Source organism: Alosa pseudoharengus, unplaced genomic scaffold (genome assembly GCF_046254945.1).
Source record: "Alosa pseudoharengus isolate Yale_2024_CS ecotype anadromous, Long Island Sound unplaced genomic scaffold, YU_APseudo_1.1 YU_APseudo_1.1_scf_14, whole genome shotgun sequence".
In the NCBI taxonomy this organism is placed as follows: domain Eukaryota; kingdom Metazoa; phylum Chordata; class Actinopteri; order Clupeiformes; family Clupeidae; genus Alosa; species Alosa pseudoharengus.
The window spans coordinates 2620853-2637195 of NW_027468609.1; the positions used below are offsets into that span (position 1 = coordinate 2620853).

The 16343-nt window shown below is 40.2% G+C and overlaps 2 long non-coding RNA genes across 2 annotated transcripts; both read right to left on the reverse strand.

The window, feature by feature from the left end:
- Positions 1 to 4543: 4543 nt before the first annotated feature.
- LOC143122317 (uncharacterized) lies at positions 4544 to 5868 on the reverse strand. The gene is made up of 4 exons (XR_012986638.1): positions 5810 to 5868; positions 5227 to 5344; positions 4787 to 4891; positions 4544 to 4678 (listed from the first exon to the last, which is right to left on the reverse strand). It is a non-coding gene; the product is annotated as an uncharacterized LOC143122317 (long non-coding RNA).
- A 3149-nt stretch (positions 5869 to 9017) lies between these two features.
- On the reverse strand, positions 9018 to 14628 carry LOC143122318 (uncharacterized). The gene is made up of 3 exons (XR_012986639.1): positions 14583 to 14628; positions 14379 to 14441; positions 9018 to 9074 (listed from the first exon to the last, which is right to left on the reverse strand). It is a non-coding gene; the product is annotated as an uncharacterized LOC143122318 (long non-coding RNA).
- Between the last annotated feature and the right edge of the window lie 1715 nt (positions 14629 to 16343).

Sequence of the window (16343 nt, forward strand, 5' to 3'; positions counted from 1 at the left end):
ATTTGCCACGCCTCCTTCTTCAATCAGTCCGGTTATTTATTCACAGTCTACCTGCTGAAGTTGCAGCATCTGTGTTATCGCAATACACCACCTCCCCTTACGCCTCCCGTCTTCCATAGTTGCGCAGTCGACTCCGGCACGATTCCGCGAAGCCCTTCAGGACCATGGCCAGAGACATCGCCAAACATGCTCTTCTATTATGCTTTTATGTATTATGCTTTTATGTCTTTATGCAAATTCAGGAATGTGAACTAGTGAATTCAAAATTAACATATATTTTACATGAAATAGTCCACATTTTCATTTTCAACATTAGATATTTTGTCTATGGCCTTTTTGCTGCTAAATGTGGGTTTGCGAGAATTGTATATTATGTAAGGGATAACGGCCGCCGAGGTGTCCTGTTAATGAATTAATGGACGAGGGCGAGGGGCAAAAAACTCCCCGACGCGCAGCCTCTGCCTGAAGCCTGCAACCAAAGATTCTAGAGCGCTGCAACCGTCGTCCTACTATGGTTGTTATAGTTACCATTCATAAGCATTGATATGGAACGGTGTCCTGTTATTCAGAATTAATAGCCACCCCACCAGCCTATCAGAAAAGAGTATTTCTTCTCTGCGGGTGATAACACATTTTGTTTTTATTTGCATTTTACACAACATCCCAACTTTTTCTGTTTTGGGGTTGTACATTGTAGCATAATACTTTGTAGGACATAAATATAAATATTTATTTCCTGCTGTTATGATTCTTTTGCTATCCAGTAGGATACCTACTCACTCAATTATACCTTTATTTCAGACTGTTCCTATTGCCAGCAAGACATATTTGATGGTAAAGTCCTACGTGAAAGACATAAAAATCATATCATAAGGCGTACACATTGTAGATTGATTGAGGGAAAGCTGAATTGACCACCATATACATATCTGTTCATATTGTTCATATTACATAGCCATATTTATTCTGCTCTTATAACTGCTAGTGCTAATACTCTGCAAATATTACTCTTCACCACCCTCTGTAAACAAGAAATCTTCAGAAATCGTCGTCCAGAGAGCATATTTTTGAGAGATGTTAACCAACAAAAGTTCTTAAATCATACACAAACCATTAAAACATCCACTTTTTTTATTATTATGATACACATAGGTGTGCTGTGCTGAAATAAACCCAATTTCACTTCTCTTAGGTGCTGTGGGAATTTTGATGCACAAGAAATCCTCAGAAATTGCCATTCAGAGAGCATATTTTTGACAGACGTTGACCAACAAAAGTTCTTAAATCATACACAGACCATTAAAACATCCATATTTTGCTTGATTATGATACACAGAGGTGTGCTGTGCTGAAATAAACCCAATTTCACTTCTCTTAGGTGCTGTGGGAATTTTGATGCACAAGAAATCCTCAGAAATTGCCATTCAGAGAGCATATTTTTGACAGACGTTGACCAACAAAAGTTCTTAAATCATACACAGACCATTAAAACATCCATATTTTGATTGATTATGATACACAGAGGTGTGCTGTGCTGAAATAAACCCAATTTCACTTCTCTTAGGTGCTGTGGGAATTTTGATGCACAAGAAATCCTCAGAAATTGCCATTCAGAGAGCATATTTTTGACAGACGTTGACCAACAAAAGTTCTTAAATCATACACAGACCATTAAAACATCCATATTTTGATTGATTATGATACACAGAGGTGTGCTGTGCTGAAATAAACCCAATTTCACTTCTCTTAGGTGCTGTGGGAATTTTGATGCACAAGAAATCCTCAGAAATTGCCATTCAGAGAGCATATTTTTGAGAGATGTTGACCAACAAAAGTTCTTAAATCATACACAGACCATTAAAACATCCATATTTTGCTTGATTATGATACACAGAGGTGTGCTGTGCTGAAATAAACCCAATTTCACTTCTCTTAGGTGCTGTGGGAATTTTGATGCACAAGAAATCCTCAGAAATTGCCATTCAGAGAGCATATTTTTGAGAGATGTTGACCAACAAAAGTTCTTAAATCATACACAGACCATTAAAACATCCATATTTTGCTTGATTATGATACACAGAGGTGTGCATACTGAAATAAACCCAATTTCACTTCTCTTAGGTGCTGTGGGAATTTTGATGCACAAGAAATCCTCAGAAATTGCCATTCAGAGAGCATATTTTTGACAGACGTTGACCAACAAAAGTTCTTAAATCATACACAGACCATTAAAACATCCATATTTTGCTTGATTATGATACACAGAGGTGTGCTGTGCTGAAATAAACCCAATTTCACTTCTCTTAGGTGCTGTGGGAATTTTGATGCACAAGAAATCCTCAGAAATTGCCATTCAGAGAGCATATTTTTGACAGACGTTGACCAACAAAAGTTCTTAAATCATACACAGACCATTAAAACATCCATATTTTGCTTGATTATGATACACAGAGGTGTGCTGTGCTAAAAATAAACCCAATTTCACTTATCTTACCTGCCATGGCAAGTTTGATGCACCGGACATACTCAGAAACTACATTTGAAACACCCATATGGCCAGACAGGCCTAGGTAAGTGTCACACCCATTATTTCATGAAATGTCAACATGTGGCACATATTTTGATACAGAGAATGATAACAAACTTGTTTGTCAAATTTGAGACCTCCAGCTGCTTGTATGTTGTCAGGAGGCGGAGCCAAAGATTGAAAAATGGAAATCTCTAGGGGGCGCTATAGAGTCTGTGAATGTGTGAGGTGTGATTTTACTTAGATAATATATTTTATGTCATACGTAGATGTCGCATGCCAAATTTAGTCCGTCTATGAGGTATGCAAGTTAGAAATGATAACCCTAGGTTTAGATGGCCAGAATTTGCATAGGTCAGACAGGCCTTGATAGGATTACACCAGTTAATTCAAGATAGTACCAACATGTGGCACATATTTTGATACAGGGAATGATAACAAACTTGTTTGTCAAATTTGAGACCTCCAGCTGCTTGTATGTTGTCAGGAGGCGGAGCCAAAGATTGAAAAATGGAAATCTCTAGGGGGTGCTATAGAGTCTGTGAATGTGTGAGGTGTGATTTTACTTAGAATATATATTTTATGTCATACGTAGATGTCACATGCCAAATTTAGTCCGTCTATGAGGTATGCAAGTTAGAAATGATAACCCTAGGTTTAGATGGCCATAATGTGCATTGGTCAGACAGGCCTAGATGTAATTACACCAGTTCACACTAGTACCAGCATCTGGCATGTTAAATGGGATGATAACAAGCTAGTTTGGGACATCTAATTCCTTGAGGCAGAGCCAAATATAGGAAATATTAAATTGAATCAGTCTAGGAGGTATGCAAGATACAAACGCTAGCCCTATGTCCTTGATTTGCAAAGGCATATAAGTATATGTACCCTTTTCGATCCCGTGAGGAAAATTCAGTCTCTGCATTTATCCCAATCTGTGAATTAGTGAATCACACTCAGCACACAGTGAACACACAGTGAGGTGAAGCACACACTAATCACGACGCAGTGAGCTGCCTGCTACAGCGGCGCTCGGGGAGCAGTGAGGGGTTAGGTACCTTGCTCAAGGGCACTTCAGCCGTGGATGTGGGCAATGTGGACTTAGTTGGTTGACAATGGGAAATTGCATTGCAAAAAGTAAAGTTGGAGAGAGGCCGCACCAGGTATAATCGACTAATACCCACATGTGCAACATATATTCATAAGAGAGTAAAAACAAAATAGTTTGATGAATGAAGCATTCGTTTAATAACTAATGTGAACAAGAATACACAAACACAGGGCAAGTTGCATTTATTCTGAGGAGTGCAGGTCATCATCTGAGCCACTCTCAAAATCACTTCCATTTTGCTCCTCAAGCAGCTCCTCCTCTTCCTTCTCCTCTTCCTCTTCCTCATTAAGGTCCAACATAGAGCCATCAAGTCCTGCTTTAATCACTTGCAAGTATTTATTCCTGACTGTGACCAGTTGAGACTGCAACTGAGACCTCCTTCGATTGAACTCTCCATGAAGACCTTGAAGGGCTTCTCGGGAGAGGCTGGACTGGCTACCTTCAGGGTAAGGAGGAGTCAGGAAGAACATATTAATTCAAATAAGACTTAGATTTAACATTACTTATAGTTATAGTGATGCTAAAAGAAAAATGTGTCCTCAATGGTATAAAAAACAATACTTACTGGTAGGGCTGATAGAAAGGTCACGCAAGGATTGCATCCTTTCATTGAGGAACTCCCAGTGTTGCCTTACTTCAGTGGCAAGTATCAACAGCTCCTCCTCCAGTCTTCTTATGTGCATTACCTTGTCGAAGATCTTTTTTTTGGAAAGAAAGTCCATGCCATCTAAAATAAAAATAAAACAATATGGCAGAAATGGGTTAACTACATACAACGTCTGTGTACACAACAGTAGAACAATACAATGGCACAGGCAGAAGCTACGACTGCAAACCTGCGAGAAATAATGCAATATGAAACCTACCATTGGGGGGTAAATGCCAAGGAAATATGTAGCCGGCCTCTAACATGTTGGTGACGGGGCCAATTTTCAGATGGGGTTGGACCAGAACATCATGTTGAGCCACTAGGACCTCCAGCTGTTTCTTTTCCCTCCACATGCGGCCACGTATCACAGAACGTCCGCAGTTGCTGTCTGGGAAACATCACACATACATACACAACAAATAAGGTTAACATGACAAAGAGAGTAAACACATGAACACACATTCTTGAAATGGTTATCCTTCATAAAAATGTTTACCTGTTTGGCTATAAAGGCGCAGTCTACGCTGTCTTAAACCCAAAGATGTCTCCTCAATTCTCCTCCTCACTTCCAACAGAGAATCATTATTGTCTGTGGGGGACTCTAAAAAAGCAAAGTGGAATTTGTGAGAACATTGGATAACATTTTACTGTAAGGGTACATGAGTTATCATGAATTTGTGCATGAATTAATTCATGATTTATGCATTACTTCATTCCTTTGTATTTTATAAATCATCAGGAATTGAGTTCATAGTCTCTCATTCATGACCTCATGCATTAAAGGGACACCAGACAAGCTTGATGTTTTTTCTCTCTCATGTGCCTAATGTGCATAATTCATGTACCCGTACCGTAAAGTGTTACCGAACATTGTATATCTGTTACAGTTGTTTACAGTAGATGAGCTTGGTCATGAAGATAGCTGGGTATACTTACCATGTTCAGCCCAGTTTTGGACATCTTTGACCCACTGCTCCACAGATCCATGACCTGCTGAGAACTCTGTCTCCATGTTCTCTAGGCTCTGCCTCTCCCTCTGAAGACTCAATTGTGTCTGTGGGGAAAAAGGGGGAAAGATGTCATGTAAACATTATCCAATTCTCCCTTGGGTTGCAATTTGGTTCAAATTCAAGTTCATGACCTACCTTACGAAATCTTGTGCACAAGGTGTTGCACAAATTTTCCACCTTTCTCCTATTCCAATCAATTGCCTGCACTGTCAACATGTCTGTGCGGGCTGTTAAAAATGAAAGAAGAAAATTTATTTCGTTTTTTTTTTGCCAAAAATAGCTGCTATGCTACAGGATAAATAATAGTTGGCGTTTCTTTAAACTGTACTAATAGACATAGTTTTTTAGCCCATAATAACTATTTTTTTACAGGAAAAGGACTTAATGCAGTATAGCATTATAGCACTAAATACAATATTTTGCTCAGCCCAGTCCCTTGTTCAAAAGGTTTCTCTGGATTCTGTGAATATTTAAATTATAACCTGTCCAAACATTTTCATAAAACCAACCTCCTTTGCTCATGAATTTGGTGTTCATTGCTGTTCTGGAAAGGAAGGAGTTTACCATTTACACTTCTTCTCCCAAAGTGGAACCAGCACCATCCTGGTTGCCTGCTGCCCATTTTATCTGTAATTGTAGGTAAATGCAGTGCAGTACATTAGTCTCAATTGATAACATGTTTCAATAGACTATTATCTTGTCATCTACCCTGTAAAGTATAGGACATAGGATACACAAACAAACAGATGAACACATACCTCACACTTGATCCCGTGTGCTTTTGCATGGAGCGCTGAAAGCAAGGGCTTCATGGCTAAAATATGATTGTAATCTGGCCAAGCTTCAACAATTCTGTTGATATATGGCCAGTACTTGCAGACAACATCCATGCAAAAGAACTGTGGTTTACAAATGGCAGCAACTTCCTTCTGGAGAAACATCGGATACGCGAATATCTCTCCCCTATAAGATTGTATTTTAACATTGGATTAGTATGCTGATTTAAACATTGATTGGTATACTGATACAATTCACATTAAGAAATGAGGGGCAAGATAAATTCATATACTTTTCACCAAAGGAAGGAGATGTTAACTGTTATGTTAACTGTTATGGTCATCTCCGCCATTGTAGATGCTGACATTTTGAACAATGCCGATATAATACCTTAGCCCTACTGTAAGTGCTAACCTGATAAGATGACATTGTTTGAAATAAATTGAACTGTATCAAAATAAAAAAAATAAATAAATAAATGAGCAAGTGGCAATGTACTGAAATGGAAATACTTGCCTGTACATATTCAGTGCACGAAGGATAATGCCATGACGGCAAACTGCTACTTCTAGACCCTGAGAGACAGTTATGACACATAATTGACAAAAACAATACAATCTTCTGTAGTCAAATTCTGCATAATAGAATGTTTTCACTAGTGAGCTGCATCTGTCTTACACATAGCCATTACCATAATAAGTAAAACTGTGTGGCAAATTATGTTTATCACCATATATGTTACAATTCAAGGAGAGGATGACAATCCAATACACTGCCAGAAAATGACATTATTACCTGCTCATCAACAGTGGTGCTTCTGCTCTTCTGTGTCGTCTCCTTTGCTGCATTTAGAAGAGACCTGCCACAAACCCCCTTTCCTGGCACCTATAAAATGATGAGTACAAGTTCACAGTCAGATTTTGATACTTGAATATGCTTGCCAATGGTAAAAAGGTAGAGACACTTACATGCTTTGACCTCTTCTGGACATCCTCCACAAATGCTGTGACCTCATTATCATCACAGATAAGTACTCCCTTAAAAAATCCACTCTCTTGAGACCTAGAGAACAATGGCAATTTGAATTAGGACCATTGCAATTGTTAGAAAAAACTAGGGCTGTCAATCGATTAAAACATTTAATCTAATTAATTACATACTCTGTGATTAATTAATTAAATGAATCGCATAATTTTTGCTGTGAAAGTATTTTAAATATTTAAATTAAAATGAATCATTGAATAATCAGCATTGACATTAAAGTTCAAAAACTCTTTTATTATTATTTTCACTGTTCAAATAATGGTATGCCAATTCCTTGCTGCAGACATTGCAGAGGACTTTATTTTCAACACTTTATTTTTATCAACACCATCAGGCCATTTTTTTAAAGTGAATGTTCCAATCAATGATCCAGGCAGCACGTTTTCTTCTCTCTCCTTCATTTTACAGTCTAATTTTTACTGACTAGAACGGCTCGGGGTCAAAGGTCATACGGAATCGATTAACCTGCACTAATTTTTTTAATCAGTTATTTTTTCTCAAATTAATTAATCGAAATGAATCAGTTATTTTGACAGCTCTAGAAAAAACACATTGCTTATGAATTAAGACTTGGACTGTGGTGTAACAAATGAGTACAAATAGAATTGAGATTGATAACTGATACATACAGTAAACATGCTTTCACACATGTTCAGGACACAACATAAAATATAAACAGACCCTCTGTCTTTTTTAAAACGGTAGTGCTTCCTGTTTCCATCTACCGACACTGCCAACATTTGTGGAGTACAGGCAGGGCAGGTAAAAGGCTGTTCATTGCACAGCCTGTCAACCTTGTAGGAGCTGATGACCCACTCCATGAAAGCTTTGTAGAATGTGTCGGAACACACTTTACCAGTCTGTTGAAAGATTCATTGAACTCTTAGTTACAGTTACATTCAGTATTAAAGAAAGGTGATTGTATAATTATACCATGAGCTAAAACTCACCCTGCCATGCTGCTTTGTTTGGGCTTCCAGCATCCTTATAAACGATAGCCGGGAACTCCCTGGGGCCACCAACTTCATTTCCCTGAAGCGTTGAAATATGTCAGTATCATATACTGTGCAGAATTGGATTGTGGCCGGCCAGTAGCCACTTTGTTGCAGGTCTGCTAACTCGGGGGTCCAGCTGGCACAACAGCCTCCGCAGCGTAGCTCAGGGAGATTCAAATCATATCGTCCTATTGAGGGGGAAAAAATATGTTTGTTATATTGACAAGAAAATTCAAAGAGAAATGTCACTTGAGTCTAAACTTGAAAGGTGTGAGGTGTTTCTGGAATCTAAACTACTTGGAATGGTTAGACATTATGATGCATTATGATGCCTATGATGCATTTTTATGCTGTGGAGTTCACCATTTATATTGACAAAAACCACAGGCCTCCCAACAATGACTGACACACTATTAGGGCAGTCACAAATGTGTTGTGGCAGTTCCATTGGCAAGATTCTGGCTGCAAAAGAAAAGGGAGAAACTAAGTTAGTGGATTTTGTTGATAATGTAAGATATGGATTTATAAAATGAAATATAAAAATCATGGTTAGTACCACATGTGTCATGTCTCCCCTCATTTGTCACCATAACCGTTGGTGGCAGAGGGATGTGACAGTTGTTTGTAAGGGATGACCGGTTGTGCAGAGAATATACATGATGGTGCTTCTGGTCACAGCCACAGCAGAGGTGTGACAGTGGCATGCAGTCTGCACACCGGATTACTGCCCTCTCTGTTTTGCACATCTGGCAGAACTCTGCCCTTATGATGGTGGCTTTCAGCATATTCTCCACCAGCTGGGGTCGGGCTTCTAGCCATCTCTCTGATGTGTTGCTGCTCCTAATGCCCCAGTCTGAGGCTGCTGTTCGCGTGCTGGTGTGCAGCTCAGCACTAACGTCAGAGTCAGAGGCGCTAGTGGATTGTAGAACCCTCTCCAGATCCCTTAGACAGGCATCATCTGTGTGTGTGGAAGAGGAAGGGGTTTGGTCATAACAAAGGAGGACATCAAAGGAGGCCAAAATATTCAAGTCAATATTTGAATACTTGAAACACCAAGTGCCAACCTAAAAATTACATTTAGGCCAACATTATGTCCACACGAAAACAACGGGTCATATTTTGTCTTATCTGTTCACATCTTTTACAACACCGGTAAAAAAAGCCTGAACCTGTCTGGAGATATGGGCAGGCTAGAAGCAACAATATTTAAAACAACGAATGAAGGGAATTCCTGTAGCCTAACTCCTTGAAAATAACATAGCGATTGCATAACCTCATCCTTTGCACCAAAAATGGAACTCATGATATGTAGGCCTATCAGAGGTAAATAAAGCCTATGTCAAGGAACATTTACAACAACTCGTCTCACAGAATGTGGAATGTGGGCTGTTGCGCAAATAAATTAATGAGGGGGGTTGATCTCCATTAATAACATGAAATAAGTCTCCATACAGGGTAGTGTCAAGCAGGTTTGGTTTGTTCTGATGAGCATAGTGTCAGGACAACTTTATTATCATCGTGCATAGTTCAAGTACGGCAAAAAAAGAAAAGTGCAATGTGATATACATAGACAGGTGGTGCAGTATAAGACATATAGTGTAGTAGTGCACTGGTATGGTATATACACTGTGGATGTATACAACTATGTATACAACTTGGATTTAAGTGTCATAAACGTTTATTTTTTTGTTTTTCAATTAAACTCATGGATAGTATTGTGTCTCAGGGTTTTTTGGATCACTGAGGTAAACCTCAGACACCTGTGATAATTAGTTTGCCAATCAAAGGAAAAATACTTAAGAAGAATGTTCCCATTATTAAGCATGCCACAGGTTTCAAGAAATATGGGAAAGAAAACTGCCTCTGGAGTCCCGCGAACCACAAGGTGTAAGATCTTCAAGAAGTTTGCAAGTGTGCATAAACCAACTATTCGGTCACCCCTAAACAATGCTCACAAGCAGAAACAGTTGCAGTGGGCTCAGGAATACATGAAGATGGATGGAGTAATGGATGGTTGGTGAATGGCCACCAAGTCCCAACAAGGCTGAGACATCAGCAAGGAGGTGGTGGAGTCATGTTTTGGGCCGGAATCATGGGAAGAGAGCTGGTAGGTCACTTTAGGGTCATGTAACTTGGCCTGTTATGTTTTTGATTGAAATAACTTTTGATTGAATTTATATCACCTCCTAATACTGCAAATTCAACAAATGACCATTTTTAGTTCTTTACAACCTATAAAATGCCTTGAAACTCTCTTGTGCATAATCATTTGGAACAGTGCATTTTGAGTTTTTAATTATTGGGGAAAAAAATACTGTTATCATTGGGAGGTTTGTTCAATAAAATTCAAATTATACTCTAACGGTTGATGACTTGAAAATGACATGGACTGTCAATTAAAATATCATCACACATCACATACCCTTCACCATAGCTAGAGATTGGCATTGTTTTATTTTTATGCTCATTGAGCTCAATGCAAATCAAACCAGCTAACTGAAATAAAACCATGCCAATCTCTAGGTATAGTGAAGGGTATGTGATGATGTGGGGCTATTTTAATTCCAAAGGCCAAGGGAACTTTATCAGGATGTATAGTATCCTAGATCCATGAAATAAAACTCTACCTGCCTCTATGGGATTTTAACATAGGGGTGCCAATACGTATGACCCCTGTATTTTAAGGAAGAACATAAGGTGGCAATAATTCTGGAAAGTACTAGATATACTGTGGTAGGAACATGGAATCCAAAAAAAGAAGCCTTTTCATGTCTTTTAACATTTTTAATCCATATAAAAGTGAGCACAAGGCTAAAAGTGATGGCAAATAATCATACCTGCCTCAAAACCTGGACTGCTGCTAAAAAGGTGTGGTCTAGAATCATTGTGGAGACATGGAGAAGCTTGGTAGGTAAGAATAATTTTGGTAGGTAAGATAAATCTCCAAGATTCTTGAATTTCCCCTAGGGATCATTAAAATATTCATCTATCTATCTAAGAATCATTTTGAGTGCTTTGACATCAAATAAACATGCTTACATTCTGCCACACTGTCTTACAACCTTTTGCTATGTTCATTTAATGTTTCAATATTAAATTAATATTTGCCAGGGGGTATGAAACATGTTGTTCCTAACTGTATGCAGTGTATTAACTCATTGAGTGCCATGCGTTGAGTGCCAAAAACGTAATATTACGTTTTTAGCTTTTTTTTTAAATTACGAAACTAGACACTCTAACACACCTTATATGTGATTTTGGGAACTCTTTGATGAATGGAAATGAAATATATGACGATCGTGAAACTCATGAAAACACACAATCTGGACATTTTATCATAACTAGGTTGCCGCTTTGGGTCGAATCAGTGGCGCATGCACGTCAGGTCAAAACCAGGCCATTTTCGTGGCTCTATCACTAGGTGGCAGTCTCGCCAGGTCTCGCTGATCACTTCCTGGAAAGTTTACACAAGTAAGTAACAGGCAACACTTCATATTTCATGAAAGACGTTATATCTCCATTTAGAAAAAAACAGCGATTTTGATGAAAACTAGCCAGTTTAGCTTGGGATTTCTCAGGAACAGAGGCGTGTAGAAATACACGGTTTGCACCCACCGAGAGCTTAAAGTCTCACCTTTTAATCGAGCTATTGTATGTGTTCATAGCTATAACACAGAATATGCTGTGGCTGTACAAAAATCATCAACAATGGTCTAGATTGCTGGCACTCTAGGACAAAGTTCCCGAAAACAGCTTGGCATTCAATGAGTTAACAGTAATATTCTAAAAACAGACAGAACATGGATAACCAGTTGTTTCATTCAAGTACTTTATTGTTGTGTAAAAAGGGTATATAGTGTGTATGTGTGTGTGTGTGTGTGTGTGTGTGGGGGGGGGGGTGATGGGGTGTGTGGGTATTGTGGGGGTATGTAGTGTGTTTGGGTGGGTGGGGGTGTTGGAGATGATGAAAAGCTGTGTGTGTGTGTGTGTGTGTATGGGGTTTAGGTGGGGGGTGGGCGTGAGTATGTGTGTGTGTGTGTGGTAGAGGGGGTGTACCTATGTGAGTGTATGTTTTTTTTTGAGGGGGGGCGGGGGTATTATTGTGTGCTTGTTGTGGGGGGGGGGGGGGGGGTATGTTGTGTGTTTGAATGGGGGTAGGGTGGTGAAAAGGTGTGTGTGGTTGTATCGGAGTTAGGTGGAGGGAAGGTACTTGTGTGTGTGAGGGGAGGGGGGGGGCATGGCGGCATATGTTGTGTGTTTGGGGGGGGTGGGGGGAATAGTTGGTTGGTGGTCACCAGGGTGCAGAGCTGGAGTTCGGTTGGGTGTCTGCCGCAGGGAGGAAGCGTCCTCTGAACCTGCTGGTGCGGAAAGACCTGAAACCTGTGGGTGAAAAGGTGTGTATGGGTGTATGGGAGTTAGGTGGAGGGCGAGTACTTGCGTGTGTGGGGTGGCATGGGAGCATATGTTGTGTGTTTGGATGAGTGTGTGGGTGGGGGGGGGTGGGCATAGTTGGTTGGTGGTCACCAGGGTGCAGAGCTGGAGTTCAGTTGGGTGTCTACCACAGGGAGGAAGCGTCCTCTGAACCTGCTTGGGGGGGGGGGGGGGGTGCCGGCTCAATGAACCTGCTGTGGTGCGGAGACGCATCCCAGAGGGGAGTGGGCTGAAAAGTGTCTGATGATGCTGAGCGCCTGAGGCAATCAGAGCTTGTCCTGGATGGCCTTGATGGATGGGAGTGAGGAACCAGTGATGCGTTGGCCAGTTTTCACCACCCTCTGCAGCGCTTTCCAGTCGAAGGCAAAGCAGTTTCCATACTATACTGTTATGGTAATAGTATTTAGCAGACGCTTTTGTCCAAAGCGCAACTACTGTGACAGTTGATGAGGATGCTCTCGATGGTGCAGCGGTAGAAGTTCACCATGATCTGAGGAGACAGATGCAGTTTCTTAAGTCTCCTCGGGAAGAATACGTGCTGGTGAGCCTCCTCGATCAGGGTAGAGGTGTAGAGAGTCCATGAGAGGTCCTCAGAGATGTAGACACCCCGAAACTTGAAGCTGGTGACACGATCCATCTCAATCCTGTTGATAAGGACGGGGTGGTATGTGTGCTAGATTTTGACTTCCAATGAGCTCTTTGGTCTTCTTGGTTGTTGTCAGTGCACCAGGATGTAAGGTGCTGGACCCCCTCTCTGTAGGCAGTCTCATCGTTTTTGCTGATGAGACCAATCACCGTAGTGTCACCTGCAAACCTGATGGTGTTAGAGCCATATATGCAGTCGTAGGTGAAGACTAAAGGAGAAGGTTCAGTACATAGCCCTGTGGTACGCCAGTGTTCAGGGTGAGGGTTGATGTGTGGAGGTGTGGTTATCTAACCTAACAGGCATTCCAGAATCCAGTTACAGAGGGAGGTATTGATGCCCAGTACACTGAGTTTGGTGATCAGTTTGAAGGGGATGGTGTTGAATACTGAACTGAATTCAATGAACAGTATTCTCACAAAGATGTTGCTATTGTCAAGGAGGAACAGGGCAGTGTGAAGTACCGTAGAAATAGCGTCCTCTTTGCTCCTGTTTTGATGGTAGGCAAATTGGAACCAGAGAGGGTGGTAAGCAGGTCTTGAAGTGGGCCAGTACCAGCCTCTTGAAGCATTTCATGATGGGGGTGAGTGCAACTGGACGGAAGTCATTAAGGCTTGTTGCAGTGGAGTGTTTTGGCACCAACACCATGATGGCGGTTTAACAGCATGTGGGGACAGCTGCCTTGGCTAGTGACAGGTTAAATATGTCCATTAGCTGCACAGCACAAGGCCTGAGGACACATCCGGGGATGCCATCAGGACCAGCAGCCTTACATGAATTAGTCCGGCTCAGTACCGTACACACATCGGTGGGGGAGACTGTGAGGGGCTGGTGTTCTCTGCAGATACCACAACCTTGACAGCCATCTCGTTGTTGTCACTGTCAAAGCGGTCATAGAAGTGGTTAAATTTATCAGGCTGTGTAATGTTATGGTAGATAATCAAAACAGTGATGTAACTGCAAAACTTTGCTGTGTTTACATGGCTGTTCAATTTGATTCTAAAAGGATTACACCAGCCCTTTCAATTTGACTGAAGTTGGTTGTATGAGAAATTTTCATTCCGGTTGAGCCAGGCATCCAATTAAATTTGCCCATGTATGAATGAGTCATTCATTGTGATTCATAATGTCTATTTAAACACATACTGTATATTATAGACAAATCAGTCAAACTAATTTAACACTTACAATTCCTTGCCTCCTGCCCATCCAGCATCACATCCAGAAAGTTTTCTGATCTGGCCCGTGGAGCTGAAAAGTCAAAGTCAAAGTCAAAGTGAAGAGGGGAATCATAATTTCTGTGCAGTGTCATTATGACGGCAATGTATATTCCCATGCACATCAACATGAGAGGGAAAGCAATGTGCAAGGGAGTTCTCAGTAACTACTAACCAGATGAGCCTGATGAGGGGGACTTGCTTGTTTTCGCCACAATGTCACCAGTTTGTGTCCTCTCCCTCCATTTAGCAGTGACACTGCGGCGTCTTCTTTTTTTTAGCTATGGAACACAATATAATTCAATGCAGGTGTAAAAGTTAACTTAAAAAAAAAATTATAGATACAAACCACTGAGAATCAATTACAAGCCACTCAAAAGTGAATCATTGGAAGCTGATTCCAGCGCTGTGTGGCATAAAAGCTAAATGCAATTTCTCCTTGCTTGGTTGCTGGGGACTATTAATTGACAAGTTCCAATACATCTAAGCTCTCTATAAGGTGTATATTGGAAGCAATTCAGAAAAATATTTGGGGCCAAGTCTATTCAGTGACTTATATACTAGGAGTGGAACCTTGAAATCAATTCTGAAATTAAATGGGAGCCAATGTAAAGATTTAAGAATGGGTGTAAAATGATCTCTCTTTTTAGTCTTGGTTAATAGTCTAGCAGCAGTGTTTTGAATTAATTGAATATGTCTAATGGACTTCTTGGGGAGGCCCAGACTATTACAATAATTTACCCTACAGGATATGAAAGCATGAATAAGCTTTTCTAAATCCTGTCTAGAAACAAAATCTCTGATTTTAGCTATGTTTCTAAGATGCCAGAATGCTTATTTAGTAATGCTTTTGATCATTCATAGTCAGGTCCCCATCTAAGATGTCTCCCAAGTTTTTTACTTGAGTCCTAGTTGGAAGTGCTTTAGATTCTAAGTAAGCACCTATTTGTGTTCTATCCTCTTTGTTACCAAATAAAATAATCTTTTGCTCTGATTAAGTTGTAAAAAATTCTGCTGCATCCAGGTATTTAAGGCAAAGACATAAGGAGTCAATAGGACTCAATTTGTTTGGTGACAATGCAAGGTAGACCTGTGTGTCATCTGCATCGCTATGATATATGAAATATTTCACCAAGGGGGAGCATGTACACGTTAAATAAGAGTGGCCCAAGAATGGATCCCTTACCATTAGCTTCCCTTTTACCTGAGTCTGTATTCAGGCGGATATCGTTTAATACCTTTACAAGTGCAGTTTTGGTACTGTGGTGTTGGCGAAAGCCTGATTGTAGTTGATCATAGATGCCATTTGAATTTAAATAGTTATTGACTTGGTTGAATACAACTTTCTCAATAACTTTGGCTATAAATTGGAGGTTTGAGATGGCCCCGTAGTTGTTAGGCACAGAGGGATCAAGGTTTCTTTTTTTACGAGGGGTTTGATAACTGCAGTCTTACAATAAGAGAGGCTGGGAAAATGGCTGAAATAAGAAAACCATTCACTATATTTAGAAGCTCAAAATGCCACACAATCAAAGATACTTATACTTTTAAAGAAGCTTGTGGGCAAGGTGTCAAGATGAGCGGAGCCGAATTACTGTTTTTTCAAGAGTTTTGCTATCAATGGCAGTAAATTCAGATAAAGAGGCTACATGTGTATTTGATGATTTAACCAAGACATTACATAAACAGGTGGAGCTAGTGTTTTTTCTAATATTTTCATATTTTGTTTTGGAAGAAGGAAGTTCCATATTTCCTCAGCATTTGGCTGGTGGCTAATGCAAACAAATGCAAATCTGAAGACTACACCATCACTGAGTTTAAGGGCAGACCAAGTTCACTAACATTAGTTGTATAGATCACATAGACTGAATACAATATTCTACAATCATCAGCACCATTTATTTTAGATATTGTTGTCAATAGATAGAATGTATGC